Source organism: Lithobates pipiens, unplaced genomic scaffold (assembly GCF_037356315.1).
Source record: "Lithobates pipiens isolate NorthernLeopardFrog02 unplaced genomic scaffold, aLitPip1_a1.2 Scaffold_1, whole genome shotgun sequence".
Classification (NCBI taxonomy): domain Eukaryota; kingdom Metazoa; phylum Chordata; class Amphibia; order Anura; family Ranidae; genus Lithobates; species Lithobates pipiens.
Window position 1 is genome coordinate 142,751,300 of NW_027507685.1, and position 16,720 is coordinate 142,768,019.

Sequence of the window (16,720 nt, forward strand, 5' to 3'; positions counted from 1 at the left end):
ATCGTCTCACGGAGCGGCCAAATGAAGAAATGCCGTTGTAAACAGCATTTCTCCATTCTGCCTAGCAACTAGTGACGCTGATCTCTGCTCCATGTGATTGGAGCAGAGATCAGTGTTCACTAAATGAAAGCCCAACCCCCCCACAGTTAGTAACACACCCCTAGGAACACTTAACCCCTACACTGCCACCCACTGGTTAACCCCTTCACTGCCAGTGTCATTTACACAGGAATCACTGTATTTATATAGCAGTGATTACTCTATAAATGACAATGGTCCCAAAAATGTGTCAAAAATGTCCGATGGGTCCCCCACAATGTCGCAGTCACAATAAAAATTGCTGATCGCCACCATTACTAGTAAAAAAAATAATAAAAAATTATTAATAAAAATGCTATAAAACTATCCCTATTTTGTAAACGCTATAACTTTTGCGCAAACCAATCAATAATCGCTTATTGCGATTTTTTTACCAAAAATATGTAGAAGAATACGTATCGGCCTAAACTGAGGGAAAAAAATGTTTTTTTATATATTTTTGGGGGATATTTATTATAACAAAAAGTAAAAAATAATGTGTTTTTTTCAAAATTGTCGCTTTATTTTTGTTTATAGCGCAAAAAATTAAAACCGCAGGGGTGATCAAATACCACCAAAAGAAAGCTCTATTTGTGGGAAAAAAAGGACGTCAATTTTGTTTGGGAGCCACGTCGCACGACCGCGCAATTGTCAGTTAAAGCGACGCAGTGCCGAATCGCAAAAAGTGGTCTGGTCTTTGACCAGCAAATTGGTCCGGTCTGAAAGTGGTTAAGAACTGTCAGAAGAAACTGAGCGTCACACTGCTGAAGACTCCCATAGAGGCAGATCGTGTGGACGGCGCAGAGAAGAAGCCAGAGCAAGAGGCGGGACAAGAAGAGCTGAGGAAGAAGATGATGGAGAAGAAGAACAACACCGAAAGATGACCAGAAGAAAGAAGATGAAGGAAGAAGTGCAAAGAAGAAGAATAAAGGACTTGTCAAAAACTGTCTTTTGTCTTTTTTAACTTTTTTTGTCACTTTTTTTGTGAAATGGTAGAGGTACATTTGTACGCCATTACCAATTCACACGAGGGGCCGGGATCTGGGGGTCCCCTTGTTAAAGGGGGATTCCAGATTTTTATAAGACCCTCACCCGCAGACACCCACAACCACCGAGCAAGGGTTGTGGGGATGAGGCCCTTCTCCCCATCAACATGGGGACAAGGTGCTTTGAGGGGCTACCTCAAAGGCACCCTCCCAATGTTGAGGGCATATGGCCTGGCACTGTTCAGGAGGGGGGACGCTCTCTCGTCCCCCCCTCTTTTCCTGCGGCCTACCAGGTTTCGTGCTCGGATAAGGGTCTGGTAAGGGTCTGGTATGGATTTTTGGGGGGACAACATTTTTTTTTAAAGTTTGGTGCGGGGTTACCCTTAATATTCATACCAGACATGAAGGGCCTGATATGGAATTTAATGGAACCCCCACACATTTTTTTTTAAATTTTGGTTCGGGGTTCCCCTGTGGGGAAATCCCCATGCCGTTTTTATCAATGAACTTTTATGTGCATTGCGGACCGACAATTCATTGTAACCGCGAGTAGTTTTAAATGACTTTTTTTCCTTTAGAAATGTCATTTTGCTGTCAGACTGTTCTAAACACGGGAAACATGCGCCCCTTTACAGGCATACTATAGACACCTTTCAGGTACGAAATTTAAAGGAATATTACACTTTTATTGTTTCACTTTAACATTATTAAAATCACTACTCCCGAAAAAACTGCCATTTTTAAAACTTTTTTTTATATTGATACATGTCCCCTAGGGCAGGACCCAGGTCCCCAAACACTTTTTATGACAATACCATGCATATAATCCTTTAAAATTAGCACTTTTGATTTCTCCCATAGACTTTTAAAGGCTTTCGAATTTGCCGCAAACAACCAAAATTGTTCGCTGTTTGGCGAATAGCCAATGTTTGAGTCGAACATGAGTTTGACTTGAACATAAAGCTCATCCCTGCCCTTGAGCATATGTACTATATTACATTGTTACCTAGTACTGGATAGTGTACGGCAAGTTTGGTGTGTGTTTGCGTGGCTGAATCAGGAGTGGGAAAGTGCCCAGTGTCAAGGTTTTACCACTCTGAGCATCAGTCCCACTTTGAGACATGCCCACATGCGTTACTCATGTGATCTTTGAGTCTGAATATTTACATGAACTTTGATTATTTATTGTTTTGACCCTGTGCAACAGAATCATTATTGTATTTGCTATCCTAAACCAGTTTCCAGTAAATTTACTGTGTGGTTAAAGTACAAATGGTGTGAGAAGTTGTCTATTTCTATAGCAGGTGGAGTGATGGATACCCAGGTAACGGTAAAGGTACAATATATAATACTATTGTTGGGTTGTTCCTTGCTATTGGGTTTCACACCAACACTATTACACAGCTGTGTCAAGTGGGTTGAGCCAATTCTTTGGGGGTGGAGAAGCAGTGTACAGGCCCAATTATAAGGAATATTTGTGGAGTCTAATTTCATTAATGATGGAAATTTGGATGAGTTTGTCATCATGGAGGAAGCGTGCGAATGATTGGGAAAAACACTAGCTTTTTTACAAATTTTATTAAGTACATTTTTATTTGGGTTCCTATTGGGTATGGATTTATAGATGGGGGAATTAATCATACACTTATTTGTATTAGTAAACTATTAAAAGGACCTTTCTTGTATGTTTATTTATATTTGCGATTTGATGATCGCATGCAAAGGGGCGCTTTCAGAGGAATTTACAGTGTTATCTGCTATTTGTGCCCTTTGGGGTTAATTTATCATCCCCCCTATTGTTGGTGGTGTGTCCAATCAAGTCTTGAACCTTGTTGGGCCTTCTCCTATTTATGTACATGGTGGCATAACCATTTTGGATTCTGGAATATGGATGTCCTGCTTGTTTAGATGTAATGTTTTGATCTACTTTGTTTGTAGGTGTATAGACTGAATAAATAACCCTTCTTTTAACTGATCTTCACTATGGAAAGACTCTTTTTTTATCTATCCTCTGCTATGATATAATGACCCTGGCTGCATTTTTGAGTACTGTTTATTGTGGGAGGAAGAGTCTGTGAAAACAGTGCTATATTTGCCTGTGAGCTGGGAGGATCATTAAGGCGGTGTGTCTGACAATGACTCTTCTTGCTGAGCTACCCGAGATGCTGTATATGCTACCACTTGTTATCAACCCTGGCTTATTCCTCAACTACGCTTCTGCCTGATCTCAACCTGCAACTACTCGTTACGGACCTTTGGCTTGTTTACTGACTACTAGAGATGGGCTTGTGTGTGTTCAAAATCCCACATGCCTGGACCAGGAAGCTGACACTTCACACAGCTAATCACAGGCAGTGGGACACTTCCCAATCTATGCAGCTGCAAACCAGGAAATGTCTCACTGCCTGTGATTGGCCGTATGCAGTGTCAGCTTCCTGGGGGGATCGGGCACGTGGGATTTCAAACATGCCTGAGGCCATCTCTACTGACTACACTTCTGTTTGATCCTTACCTGCTTATCCACTACTGTACTCTGGCTTTCTCATCTCCTGGTGGGGCCGATCCTGAGGACCGCAACCTGGTATTAACACACAGCAAAATCCATCTCCACCATTAGGAGCTCTAGTGCACACTGGTTGGTAATTAGACTCCACACCTCAGATGAGCCCACGTAATCTGCCAGGGTGACTGCCTGTGTACCTATCCTGCTGTTCGGTGGTAGTCCCGCTACTGCTATAGCAACTAATCTTCGAATCTAAACCCTGATCATGACACTGCTGTTCTTTGGAGAATCACTCATCTCTTCATCGGTTTCACTGGGACTTATTGTGTTACCACTAAATGATTGATGGAATACTTTCACTTCTACACACATCATTTTGTTGGATTTGGTAACATTTTTTGGATGGTTACTAGATTTGTGTACTTTTACATATTTAAACACACGTTTTTGGATATAATTTATTTGCACTTTGTTATTATTATATATTTTTGTTATATATGTATTTTGCAGTTTGAAGTCACATGTAATGCCTGTACTTGATCTATTTGGTTTAGTGTCTGGGTACATTATTATTTATTTGGGTTCTTAGGTTGTTGTTTTGTCGCTACACTCCTTTTAGTTCTCATATTAATGTACTTTGTATCTGGGTACTGTGTCAGATACTCACAGAGAGTGTTAGTTTATGCCTTGGGTGCTCAACCTGTGGCCCTCCAGGTATTGCGGAACCACAAGTCCCATCATGCTTCTGCCTTTGGGAGTCATGCTTGTAACAGTCAACGGCTTTCAATGCGTCATGAGACTTGAAGTTCCGTAACAGCTGGAGGGCCACAGTTTGAGCACCCATGGTTAAGGCCCTTTCCGTTTTCTAAAGATTCAATACAGCCTGCTTATATCACAAAGCTCCACTGCTGGTCACAGGTCACAGGGTGCTGTCATCTTTCAGGCGTCTAACAAGTGGCTATCTTGCAGTCATTACCGTGAGTGCCTTCATTTATCCCTTTTGCTCATGATCCTTTCATTTTTTTGCATACAGGTCAGGAGCTTTTAGTCGTACTTAAGACTATTGTCCCATTCTTCTTTGATATTGCGCCAGCTGCATTCTTGTTAAACACTTTGCTTGCAGTCTAAAGAAGACTTGAAAAGTCTTTAAGGTTTCTTCTAAATGTCGTAGTAGTGGTGAAAACCAGAGGATAGCTGTACCCACTAAACATGGAAGAGGGGGAGTGAAGGAGGCATAGCAAGCTTACTTCTATGACATAGCACAGTAACAACCAAGCGAACTCTGGAGTTATGAGGGTTGTGAACAACTACAATGCTGTTATTCGATGGTGTTGCATGCTGAGAAGCTGGGAGGCAGTGGCAAGAAGCTGAGCATAATGACTATCAGCTAGTGATTATTATGTTTGGAAAGTTATCACAAGGTAAAATTGGTTTTTTAGATGACCGGCTATGTCTTATCTTTCTGCCGTTCTCATCTAACTTCTGATGAGAGCAAGAGAACAGTGTTATATTACGGTTCATTGTCTCTTGTCAGGACACCAGCTGTTGCTGAACTGTAAGCAACTCTTAAAACATTAAAGGCATTTCCATTTTCAACAATGGAGGAAAGGGTACCTAACATTTCTGGATCTTGGTAGAGTTCCAGAAATCGGGATGACCCTGTAATCTAGAGCTAAAAGAAATGGTGAGGGAGGTGGTTAGTGTAGGAGATAATGTATTTGGTAATGCCAGTAATGCAGCTCTCACTGTATTATGAATGTGAACTATTTTAAACCTACGCTACATCTGTTTGTCTGTTACAGCAAAGAATGTCTTAGCCCACGTACACACGGTCGGAGATTTTGGCAACCAAATCCGTCGGATTTTGCCCGTCGGATTTAGTCCGACGGATTGTGTCCGAAACTGTTGCATACACACGGTCGGGCCAAGTTGGCGAAAAATCCGATCTTTCAGAACGTGATGACGTAATTTCGTTACGATGGGACTACATTCAGGCTAGTAGCCAATAGCTTTGATGTAGGAATTTGATCTGAGCATGCGTGGCACTTGGTCCGATCAAAATGCTCTACACATGATCGGATTAGGTCCGTCCGGCCCAGTTGGTCGGGAAATATTTCCAACATGTTGGAAAATTGGGTCGGACGGAGATTCGTACGGAATCAGTCCGATGCATACCACACACAGTCGGATTATCTGACGACACGGTCCGATAAGACTCATTCCGACAGATTCTCTGACAGTGTGTACAAGGGCTTAGAAATCACAGGGGACCCATGGGCTGGTTTTCACCCTGTCCCAATGTATAAGATGTTCACACTTAAAGAGAACCCACAATCTTCTTACGCAGGCTAAAGCAACTGGTTCACTGTAATCCTTTTTCCATATCCAGCAACACATACATGTACAGTAAGAGGGGGTTAGTGCCCCTTTTAAGGTGGTCTTCACCCGGTCCCCAGCCAGTCTGGGCTGGACTTCATCTCTCTGGCTAGGGTAAATAAATGTTGAGGAGCTGAAAAGCTTGGTTGATGAATGGGAATAAAAGGCCAAAAAAGACTCGTATAGATTTGTAGTGGTAAGAGCTCAAGGTCCATGGGTTCCGATCTTGGGCCTGTGTAATAACCCTTAGGTTGATAGACTGTGAGAACATAGACTTAGGGACTGATTTACAAACGGTTTGTGCCATGAGTTGTGGCTCACGCCAATGCGCAACAGCCATTTTCGTATTCACAAAGCATTTGCACCTGTAACACAGCACAATTCCCCATTTACTGAAAAGAAGAAGACTTTAATAAAGGAATTTATTAAAGGAACTGTCTCTTGTCATTTTTAACACTTTTGTCACTTTTTTTGTGAAATGGTAGGGGTAATTTTGTACCCCCTTACCATTTCACACAGGGGGAGAAGCTGGGATCTGGGGGTCCCCTTGTTAAAGGGGGCTTCCAGATTCCGATAAGCCCCCCACCCGCAGACCCCCACAACCACCGGCCAGGGTTGTGGGGATGAGGCCCTTGTCCTTGTACCCCAAAGCACCCTCCCAATGTTGAGGGCATGTGGCCTGTTATGGTTCAGGAGAGGGGCGCTCTCTTGTCCCCCCTCTTTTCCTGTGGCCTGCCAGGTTGCATGCTCGGATAAGGGTCTGGTATCTATTTTGAGGGGGACCCCCATGCTATTTTGTTTTTGGCGTGGGGTTCCCCTTAAAATCCATGAAGGGCCTGGTATAGATTTTGAGGGGGACCCCCCAGCCATTTTTTTGGGGGGCGCGGGGTTCCCCTTAAAATCCATACCAGACCTGAAGGGCCTGGTATGGATTTTGAGGGGGACCCACATGCCTTTTTTTTTGGGCACGGGATTCCCCTTAATATCCATACCAGGCCCTTCCAGGAACCGTTTTTTTATTTAAAATTAAATTTTCCTGGCCTGGGGGGTGACTTAAAGTCATGTTGTAAGTCACCCCAAGTTGTGCTGTGATTGATACTCAAGTCGTGTCCAAGTTGCCTCCCAAAGTCGCACTGGAAGTCGTGTTGCCCCTGTGTGAATGGACTGTTAATGATACAGCATGCGCTATTATCAATGGCATATTATTATTGAGTGCACCGGCATATTATCATCTGTTGTGCTTAGACAGTTCACACGCTCAATTAATTTATCTGGCGCACAAATTAAGGTATGAACTGGCGCAGCGCATTCATCTTAGTAAATTACCCCCTTAGACTCTATTTAATCATATTCCTATAAAGGCATTTCAAACAACTGCACCTTGTGTTTTTCACCTGCATAAAAACGTGCATTGCCCGTGTCCAGGGCCTATCACTCACATGTGAATTATGCACAAGAGATTACATGCGAGTGGCTGCGATTAACTGCATGAGCCAGCAGCCTCCCATTGCTTTTAATGGGGCTGCCACCTATAGCTACTTGCAGGCACATGCTGGGATTCTCGCATTTAATCGGAGTGCGGGTGCATTTCTAGTTGTGAACTCCTCCTAATATCTAGTAAAACAACAAAAACCTTTGAAAGTGTAGCACCCTGGTAGTAGGCAGGGTTGCTTACAAATTTAGCTTGCTAGGTAGTAACTACCCTGGCTGATTAATAGGGGAATCGCTGACTTTTCCATAACTCTGGATTTGATGCACCTCTCTCTTCTGTCACAAGGTGGCATTGTTGCCTGTGACATTAGAATGACCAGGGCATAGTGATATCAGATTAGGAGTGGATGGGTTGTCTCAGCCAATCGGCAGGTGTTTCTTTAGTCCCTTGACCTGCTGGGAGAGCCTGTTTATTCAGGAGGAGTCAGGTGATCAGGGTTCTGTACCACCTGGACGACCGTCTGGCTGGATGCGTGTCACAAGGCACCAGAATGCTAGACCAGAAGCCTGATGCCACGTACACACGACCGGACTTTCCGGGATACTAGGTCCGAAGGCATTAGTCCGTCGGACAATCCAGTCGTGTGTGGGCTAGCCCGATAATTTTTAGAAAAAAAAAAAATCAGACGGACCTAGAAATAGAACATGTTTCAAATCTATCCAACGGACTAAATTCTGAAGGACTAAAATCGGGAAAACCGTTTGTCTGTATGCTGGTCCAACGGACCAAATACGACGCAAGGGAAGCTATTGGCTACTGGCTATTGAACTTCCATGTTTAGTCCCATTTATGCCATCACGTTCAAAATGAACGGACTTTCGAACGGACTTAGTCCGTTCGTGTGTGGCCAAGTCCGTTCGTTCAGAAAGTCTGTTGGAACTCAGCCGAAAGTCCGTCGGTAAGACCGTCGGACCTAATCTGCTGGAAAGTCCAGTCGTGTGTACGCGGCATGAGGCTTATCTATGGAGCACTTGGCTGCTAGGCTTTCTGAGGCCTATCAAGGTTTGAGAGAGGCAGCGCAGGGTTGGGGCTTCAGGCTGGAAGCCCAACAAAGTTGCAAAGGTCCTGCCAGATGGGGGAACTGGATTGTTGCCAGCGGTGAGGGAGAAGCAGTTGCCACAAGGGACGACCACTCCTGTCACCAGGGGCAAGTGATGATCAAGGCCAGAGGTAAAGGGAGGAGTAGTCGCCAGCAAGGGACAACCATTCCTGTTATCAGTGGCCAGTGTATGGAAGTCTGAAGAAGTACCAGAGTAGCCTGTTCACCACCCTTGGACGATGAAGTGGGAATGCTTTAGCAGAGTGCCAAGCCAGGGACCCAGCGGGTTAGCGTGGGTAAAGCTTGAGGAGTTTACAGCCGGTTAGCTGTGGAAGAGCTCAGGGGATACAATGTCGACTGGGATCTTGAAGTGAGTTACGCGTATGGATCTCTATTGATTGTTAAACGTGCATTTGTCATAGAAGACAGCAGTTCTACAAATACAGTTGCTGCATCCAGCTTAATCACTAAAAATACCAGGTACTTTCGCCCCTTTCTGCCCAACCCAATTTTTAACTTTCAGCGATGCTATCTTTCGTGGTATTTGATCACCTCTGCGGTTTTTATTCTTTGCGGAACAAATAAAAAAAGCCCGAAAATTTAGAAAAAAACGTTTTCTTTGTTTCTGTTAGAAAATTTTGTAAATAAGCAAGTTTCCTCCTTCACTGATGGGCACTAATAAGGCGACACTTATGGGCACTAATGAGGTGGCACTGATGGTGGTCCAGTGTGGGCATCCGCAGGGGGCTGCGCTGATTGATTCCCCCCCCTGTCAGGAGAGCCACTGATCGGCTCTCCTCTACTCGCGTCTGTCAGACGCGAGTGAGGAAAAGCCGATAAACAGCTCTTCCTGTTTACACTGTGTTCAGCTGTGAATGGACATGGCTGATCACGCAGTAAAGAGCCACCGTCAGAGGCTCTTTACCGAGATTGGTGTAGCGGTATGTCAGACTGACAAGCCGCACCACTAATCGCCGTGCTGCCCACCCCCACTGGCACATGTTGGCAGTTATCCTGCTGGATGTCATATGACGCCCAGACAGGATAACTGAACCACTACCCAGCCGTCATTTTGCTATAGGCCTGGGCAAAAAGTGGTTAAAGGCCCTCTACTTGTATAGCAGTCTGCCTATTTTTTGTCTTGGAGTCTGCCAATCTATTGCATTTGCCTAAGGGTGTACTGGCCCTAAGCCTCTCTCCCCCTGTTCTGTTTAAGAGACAATAAATCTTTTTTCTTGCATTCCAAAAAGTGTCTGGCGCCCATGTTTCCAACTTGCAATACACCCACCATGCTTAATAGCCCACACTACAAGGAAGGATATCAACTCTCCCTAAATCTGGAGGTCACCATTAGGCCTTTGGAGGTCGGGGATGCGTGACATTTGGCGCCCAACATGGGGCAAAGGTGTTATTTCTGCAGTGGTCTTCCTTAGCAATGGACTGCAACTACACTGGGATTTCGTCTGGCTCCGTGGGAAGGTGGCAAGTAACATCTTTATTCCTCAAAGACTGTGTTATTATCCATCTCAACTATGTGGGGAAGAACCAACGTGTCTCATTGCTCATGGGAGGGTGCAGCCTGGTCTTTTGTCACTTTACGCCTGTACTGCAGGGGTTAAGGCAGGCCCCAATAAAGTTTTGGCATGCCACGTGAGGAAGTAGGTGGGCACTGAAGTTCCTGGAGAGCATGTAAACCAGAGGAGGTTTGCAGAGGCTGTAGGAGACAGCAGTTCTACAAATACAGTTGCTCCATCCAGCTTAAAGGCCCTCAGGGGCCTGACTCTGGAGGTCACCATTAGGCCTTTGGAGGTCCGGGATGCCACTACAAAATGTTTACAGTGCCTTTAAACTACAGCCATTATTCAGAGCAATGTAGCCACACTAATTTTCACTCTGTGTTTGTGTGTACGGGAAGGGGGGTCACTACCTCCGCAGAAGCTTCTGAAATTGTTGAGCCCTCCTACCTTCTCGAATAATGACCCTTCCTGTAACTGGACCCACAGTACAACAACGCACTGTGAAAAGATGAATGGGCTTTACTGGAACAAATGACAGTAAGCCCCACAAAGAAGTATTGGTTAAACAGACTAAACAGCAGTAAAAGCAATAGAATGTTAACAGCGGTATCATCCAGTAATACAATGAAACGAGTAGTGGTGTTTGTTCGCTTTAATCGCCTGTGAAGGGCACTGGCAGAACACACTAGGCGAAAGAGAGTAACGTCTCTACCGACAATAGAAACAGCAGTCACAAAAGTGAACGTAATTGATCTATAACAGCATGCAGACGATAATGCAGCCTATAGTTATAATACTTATTTAGGCTTTATCTGACCAGTGGCCAGTGAAAAAGAAAATGTAAAGTCTGCTGTCAGAGAAGGGTCCATTTTACTTACCTTCGGAGAACTGGACCTTCAAATGAAGGTATTTGTAACCTAAGAGAAGAATAACACTCACAAAGTATGCTAGGATGATTGAAGATGGAGGGATGAGGCCAATATCAAAAGCTTCAGTGCCAGTTTTGGCTAGAAACCATGTAATATACCTGTATAATATGTGATTTTCAGTTCTGGCAGGGAAAATGGAAAACTTGGATGAAATCCACACAAGTACAGGGAGTATGTACAAATGTTAGGCAGTTCTCTGATGGAAACTGAAGGTAGGAGCGCAGTGCTAGCCACTAGACCACCATTCTAAGTGGTCGGGAATATTCCAGGAAACCTCCAGTCATTATAAATATCACCAGTAAATTGATCTGCCCATTGTATTTCTTCTAATGCCGCGTACACATGTAGCGGACTATCCGGTGGACTAACCGGCGGACTTAGTCCGGCGGACTTCCCGCCGGACTGTCCACCGGACTTTCCGAACGGGCTACTTGCCCACACACGGCACTTTTTCAGTGGACTATTACGGCGTACTAAGTCCGCCGGACTATCCGCCGTACTTTTGAAATGAACGGACTCGCCCACACATGCGGAGGAAAGTCTGCTCATTTTGAGCGCGTATCCAGGTAGCCGGGGCCAGCGAAGGAGGCGTCGCTGGCCCCGTGACCGACTTAAAGGGGAACCCCTACGCCGAAAAAATCGGCGTGGGGGTCCCCCCCTAGGCCCACATTAGACCCTTATCCGAGCTCGCTACCCGGCCGGCCAGGAAAGGGGGTGGGGATGAGCAAGCGCCCCCCCCTCCTGAGCCGTACCAGGCCGCGTGCCCTCAACATGGGGGGGTGCCTTGGGGAAGGGGAGGCCGCGCGGCCCCCCCCACCCCAAAGCACCTTGTCCCCATGTTGATGAGGACAAGGGCCTCTTCCCGACAACCCTGGCCGTTGGTTGTCGGGGTCTGTGGGCGGGGGGCTTATCAGAATCCGGGAGCCCCCTTTAATAAGGGGGCCCCCGGATACCAGTCCCCCACCCTATGTGAATGAGTATGGGGTACAATGTACCCCTACCCATTCACCTGTGAAAAAAAGTAAAAAAAAACACAACACACAAGGGTTAAAATAGTTTATTGCACAGCTCTGGGGGTCTTCTGTCCGTCTTCGGGGGTCTTCTCGCCGGACTCCTGCGCTATCTTCTGCTAGCTCTTTTGCTAGCGGAGGAGCCCGGCTTTCTTCTTCGCCGCCGCCGCCCTCTTCTTCCGACTTCGGGGGTCCTGTCCCCCTCTTCGGTAATTCTTGCTGGGCCACCGCGCCTTCTTCTAGCTTTTACAGGCGGTGGCCCGGTCTTCTGTCGCCGCTGTCGTCGTCTTCTGTTCTTCTCTTCTTCTCTTCAGATGTTGCCTCGTCGCACCCTCCGCTCACAATGGAAGGGACGCGGGGCGCAACAACTTATATAGGGACATCACCGGATGATGTCCCCGCCTATTAAGATGTCACAGTCCCATCCTCATAATAGGCGGGAACTTTTCCACCGGATTGTTTGATCGTGTGTAGGCGGCATTAGACTGAAAAACCTAGGAATTGGCATCTCCCATAATTCTATTTAAAATGTCCTTATTTAGCCCTTGTGACCCTTTCAACATTACTTGACTTGGTAACTATTCCTGCCATGATTAGGAAGCAGAGGATGATTGGTTGTTAGCTTCAGCATTAATTAACTAATTAATTTGACATCTTCTAAACTACCACTGGAGTGCTGATTGTGGATGATGGAAATAAAAAGACATATCAATATAAACTGAAAACATTAAAGTAGAAGTTTAGTAAGAAAATAAAGCCCTGCTAGATAATTTCAGACAGGCTCCTTTTGCAGGTATAGCTATGTAAAATATTAAACACAAGTGCATATGTATTGTTTAAAATCTCACCCTGATCTGCACATGCTCAGATAGCTCTCTATTTTTAGGCATTATGCCGAAAATCAGTCACTAGAGGCTTATCTGTTGTAGGCTTAAAGATTTACTGCTGCTCAGGGGCTCTGGGCTTCAGCCAAATGGCAGCCTCCTGCAAGAAAAAAAAGGAACAAGGCCGGAGGTCATTTGTAGCATAAACAAATTTTGGTAGCCTAATTATTAACATGGACTGTATGTTCCTTGCTAAAAAAAAACATTATTTTTATCAGATTGTTATTGGTAAAATTCTGCTTTAAGAGAAAATGACCAGCCCAAGAAATAAAGAAGACTTGCCATGTACTGTTTTAAAAAAAAAAAAACCCAGAGAAAAGAAAAGTCTTAACATACATTTTTTAAACACAAAGCAATCAGACAATCAATTATACTTGGAGAAGAAAAAAAATATCAACATGGAAAATGCAGACTGCATGAGACACTTCTGCCTCTGATCACAATGCCAACGGAGGTCCATTGTGACCAAGGAAGCTTGCACTAGCTTGCATACCATTTTACTTCAGAATGGGTGAAGACCTCGCCATCTGCCTATGGTGCATTTCACCAGTGGTCAATAATTCAACAATGAACAGTTTGAGATTTAAAACTGAGCTCCAGATAAACAGCTAAATACACATGTGAAATATTTATAAGACAGCTGTTTTACCTGCAAAAACATTTGTATTTTTGTTAACCTATTTTTGAGATTTCCACAGCTCTGCCTCACAGCAAGTTCCTAGTTAACACGTGTACACTGCAGCACAACTGACTGTCTCCTTTTGCTACTTCTCTCGCTCCCAGGCTGAGCTCTGATGTAAAGACACTGTAAGAGGCAGATGCCAAGTCAAATTCAAGTATTTACATCCACAATCTTGTTTTAGAGTTAACAGCCTCCAGTTCTCCCTCGCCAGGCTGTTCAGAGGCAGTAGGCAGGGATGTCTGTTGTCGCCCTTGCTTTTTGCCATTGCAATAGAGCCCCTCACCTGTCTTCTTAAATGCAGGTACTGTATTTGTAATGTATTATGGATAGCGAGCTGCATTAATTAGTGTATTTTATATCTGCCTGGAGTTCAGCTTTAAAAACACGGTGCATGAGGACCTCTTTGTTTCCACTAAATGTAGGTGCAAACTACTGTGATCCATGCTATTGCTTTGTTCTTCTATGTCAGTATTTCTCAACCAGGGTGCTGTGGCACCCTAGGGTGTCATAGAGGTTCCCCCAGTATGCCAGGAGTACTAGACCCAGTTTACCCTTGATCTAAAATGGATGAACTGTGATTGGTGTGATTATGTGGTAATAGGGGACTCTGGTATGCTGGGGAGACTTTGAAGTGCTGGGGGGACTATGTCATGGGGGTACTCTGATGTGAGGAGGGGATCTCATGAATAGGGGGGCTGTCATGGTCTGGAGTCAGGCTCAGAGGCGAGTAGCTATAGCAGTGGAGCCGCACCCATCGACAAGCAGGACAGGTATACAAGAAGGTCATCCAGGCTGATGACATAGGTTGACCTGAGGTGCAGGGTCTAAGTACTAACTAGTATTCACCATAGCTCCTGATGGTGGCAATGAGTTCTGCTGTGTGTTGGTACCAGGTCATGATTCTCAGTATCGCCCCACCAGGAGGTGAGAAAGCCAGGGTCCAGTAGCAGATATAGCAGGTAGGGATCAAGCAGAAGCGCAGTCAGGAAACAAGCCAAAAGGTCAGTAATTAATGTTTGCCACCTTTTCTTTAAGCCAAATCTGAACACTTTAGCAGCCTGGGACACCTTCAGGTGCCTCAAGGAGAGCAGTAATGCGGTGCGCATAGCGAGCGGCAGCAAACATGTGGGTGTGGCCAAATTGCTCTTGCTGGCATCATCACCCTGCCCCTCAGTGATGCCGAACCTGCCCCCCAGACAGCTGCCCACAGATCCCTGATGGCAAAAGATTTGTGTGGGACTATCTTGGTTACTTGGGGAGCCGCAGCCGCAGCCCGGTCTGAATAATATGTTCGGGTTTAATTCCGCCTGAAACCTGGATGCATGATTCAAAACCTGTACTGTCCGGGTTAGACAGGTGGCAACCCTAGTTGCAGGTTGGGAATTATGCAGAAGCATAGTCGAGTCTGTGGCAATAGAGGGCCACTGATGTATGGGGTTGACTTTAATGTGATGGTGGACTCTGACATGAATGGAGGATCTCTGACAGAAGAGGGGTTTCAACGTGAAGAGGGGACTGGTGTTTTGGGGGAGGGCTTCTGATGTGAAGTTAATGTAATCAAGGTGGTTGCATCATTTTGCGTTTATAAGGCCCCTTTCACACGGGACGGATCAGTAATGAACCGCCCTGTGATGATCCGCTTGCTCAGTGGGGATAGCTCCATTGTCCCCGCTGAGCCGGCGGCGGACAGGGTGGTCTCTGCACACTGTGCAGGGACCGCTCTCTTTGCTCTCCGCTCTCCTCTATGGGGGATCGGATGAGCATGGACTGTCTGTCCGTGTTCATCCAATCCGCTCTGCAGACGGATAGAAAAATAGGATTTTTCTCCGTCTGCAGAATCGGACAATTGCGGAGGCGGACGATAGCGGGTGTCTGCGGATGTTCATCCGCAGACACCCGCTATCCCATAGGAATGCATGTATGTCCGTATTTCATCCGCAAACGGATGGATGAAATACGGACATAATGTCCGCATGTGTGAAAAGGGGCCTAAGGAGTGCTGGATCTGAATGAGCTGGATCCCTGTTCTCATGGGCACTGAGGCCCATATATTATAAGCAATCTGTTTTTCTGGTGGTTTGGCCTCCAGGTGCTGCATGCAGACAGCCCATTGAAGTCTATTGGGACAAACTGGCTGCCTGGACACAGCTGATTATCCTAATGTGATTGGCGTTTGGGTGCGGGTGAGTGACCCCGAATGCAGACAATATGCTGCCTATGGTGTGCCTGGAGGCTAGAGCCACTGAAAAATAGCCCGTTCATGGTATATAGGTCTCAGTAAGCATGTGAACGAGGCCTTACATGTCATTAATATTATAAAGAATGAAGATCAGTTCATGTTTTACATTACTGATATATATACACACACATACACATACACTGTAGATATCCTCTGAGTGCATTAGACTGGATCACATTTGTCATTATAATCAGCCCGGCATTGTCAGTACAAACTGTCTAGCAGCCTCATTCAGGGTGACACCAATGTGTGCCAGCTCTTCTGTGGTCACCTGACATCACTCCTACGGATGTTCCTCTCCAATCCATGTCTAATTTATAAGAATATGAAAACCTGAGCCTGCAGCTGGATTTCCATGATTAAATAAATCTTTTTTATATAATCTATTAAGGCTGCGCTGCTTTCTACCTGATATGTGTAATCCTAATATTCACCTTTTATATGCCTGTGCAAAATGAAAGTATTTTTTAAAGGGAATAAAAAAAATAAAAAAAAATAAAAAGCTGTTCTCTTTTCAAAAGGTGGAAAAACCCAGAAGACAGGTAGCCAACGCATCCGTAAAAACACAGCTCCTTTACATTCACAGCCCCTGCTTTGTAGTCAAGGGAAGCTGTGTTTTTCCTTGATCCTTAAAGCTGAACTCCAAGCAAATGGCTAAATGCTAACATAAAATACATACAATATCTCACAAAAGTGTGTACACCCCTCACATTTTTGAAAATATTTTATTCTATCTTTTCATGTGACAACACTGAAGAAATGACACTTTGCTACAATGTAAAGTAGTGAGTGTACAGCTTGTATAACAGTGTAAATTTGCTGTCCCCTCAAAATAAATCAACACACAGCCATTAATGTCTAAACCGCTGGCAACAAAAGTGAGTACATCCCTAAGTGAAAATGTCCAAATTGGGCCCAAAATGTCAATATTTTGTGTGGCCAACATTATTTTCCAGCACTGCCTTAACCTTCTTGGGCATGGAGT

General features: G+C 45.1%; 1 protein-coding gene across 1 annotated transcript in view; it reads left to right on the top strand.

Annotated features, from left to right (window-relative positions):
• Positions 1–5,575, top strand: part of FAM78A (family with sequence similarity 78 member A) — a 137,063-nt gene extending 131,488 nt beyond the window's left edge. Inside the window, exon 4 of the transcript XR_013272387.1 lies at positions 5,521–5,575. The gene's annotated coding sequence lies outside the window, so the exon portion shown is untranslated. The remainder of the gene's footprint in view (positions 1–5,520) is intronic.
• The last annotated feature ends 11,145 nt before the right edge of the window (positions 5,576–16,720 follow it).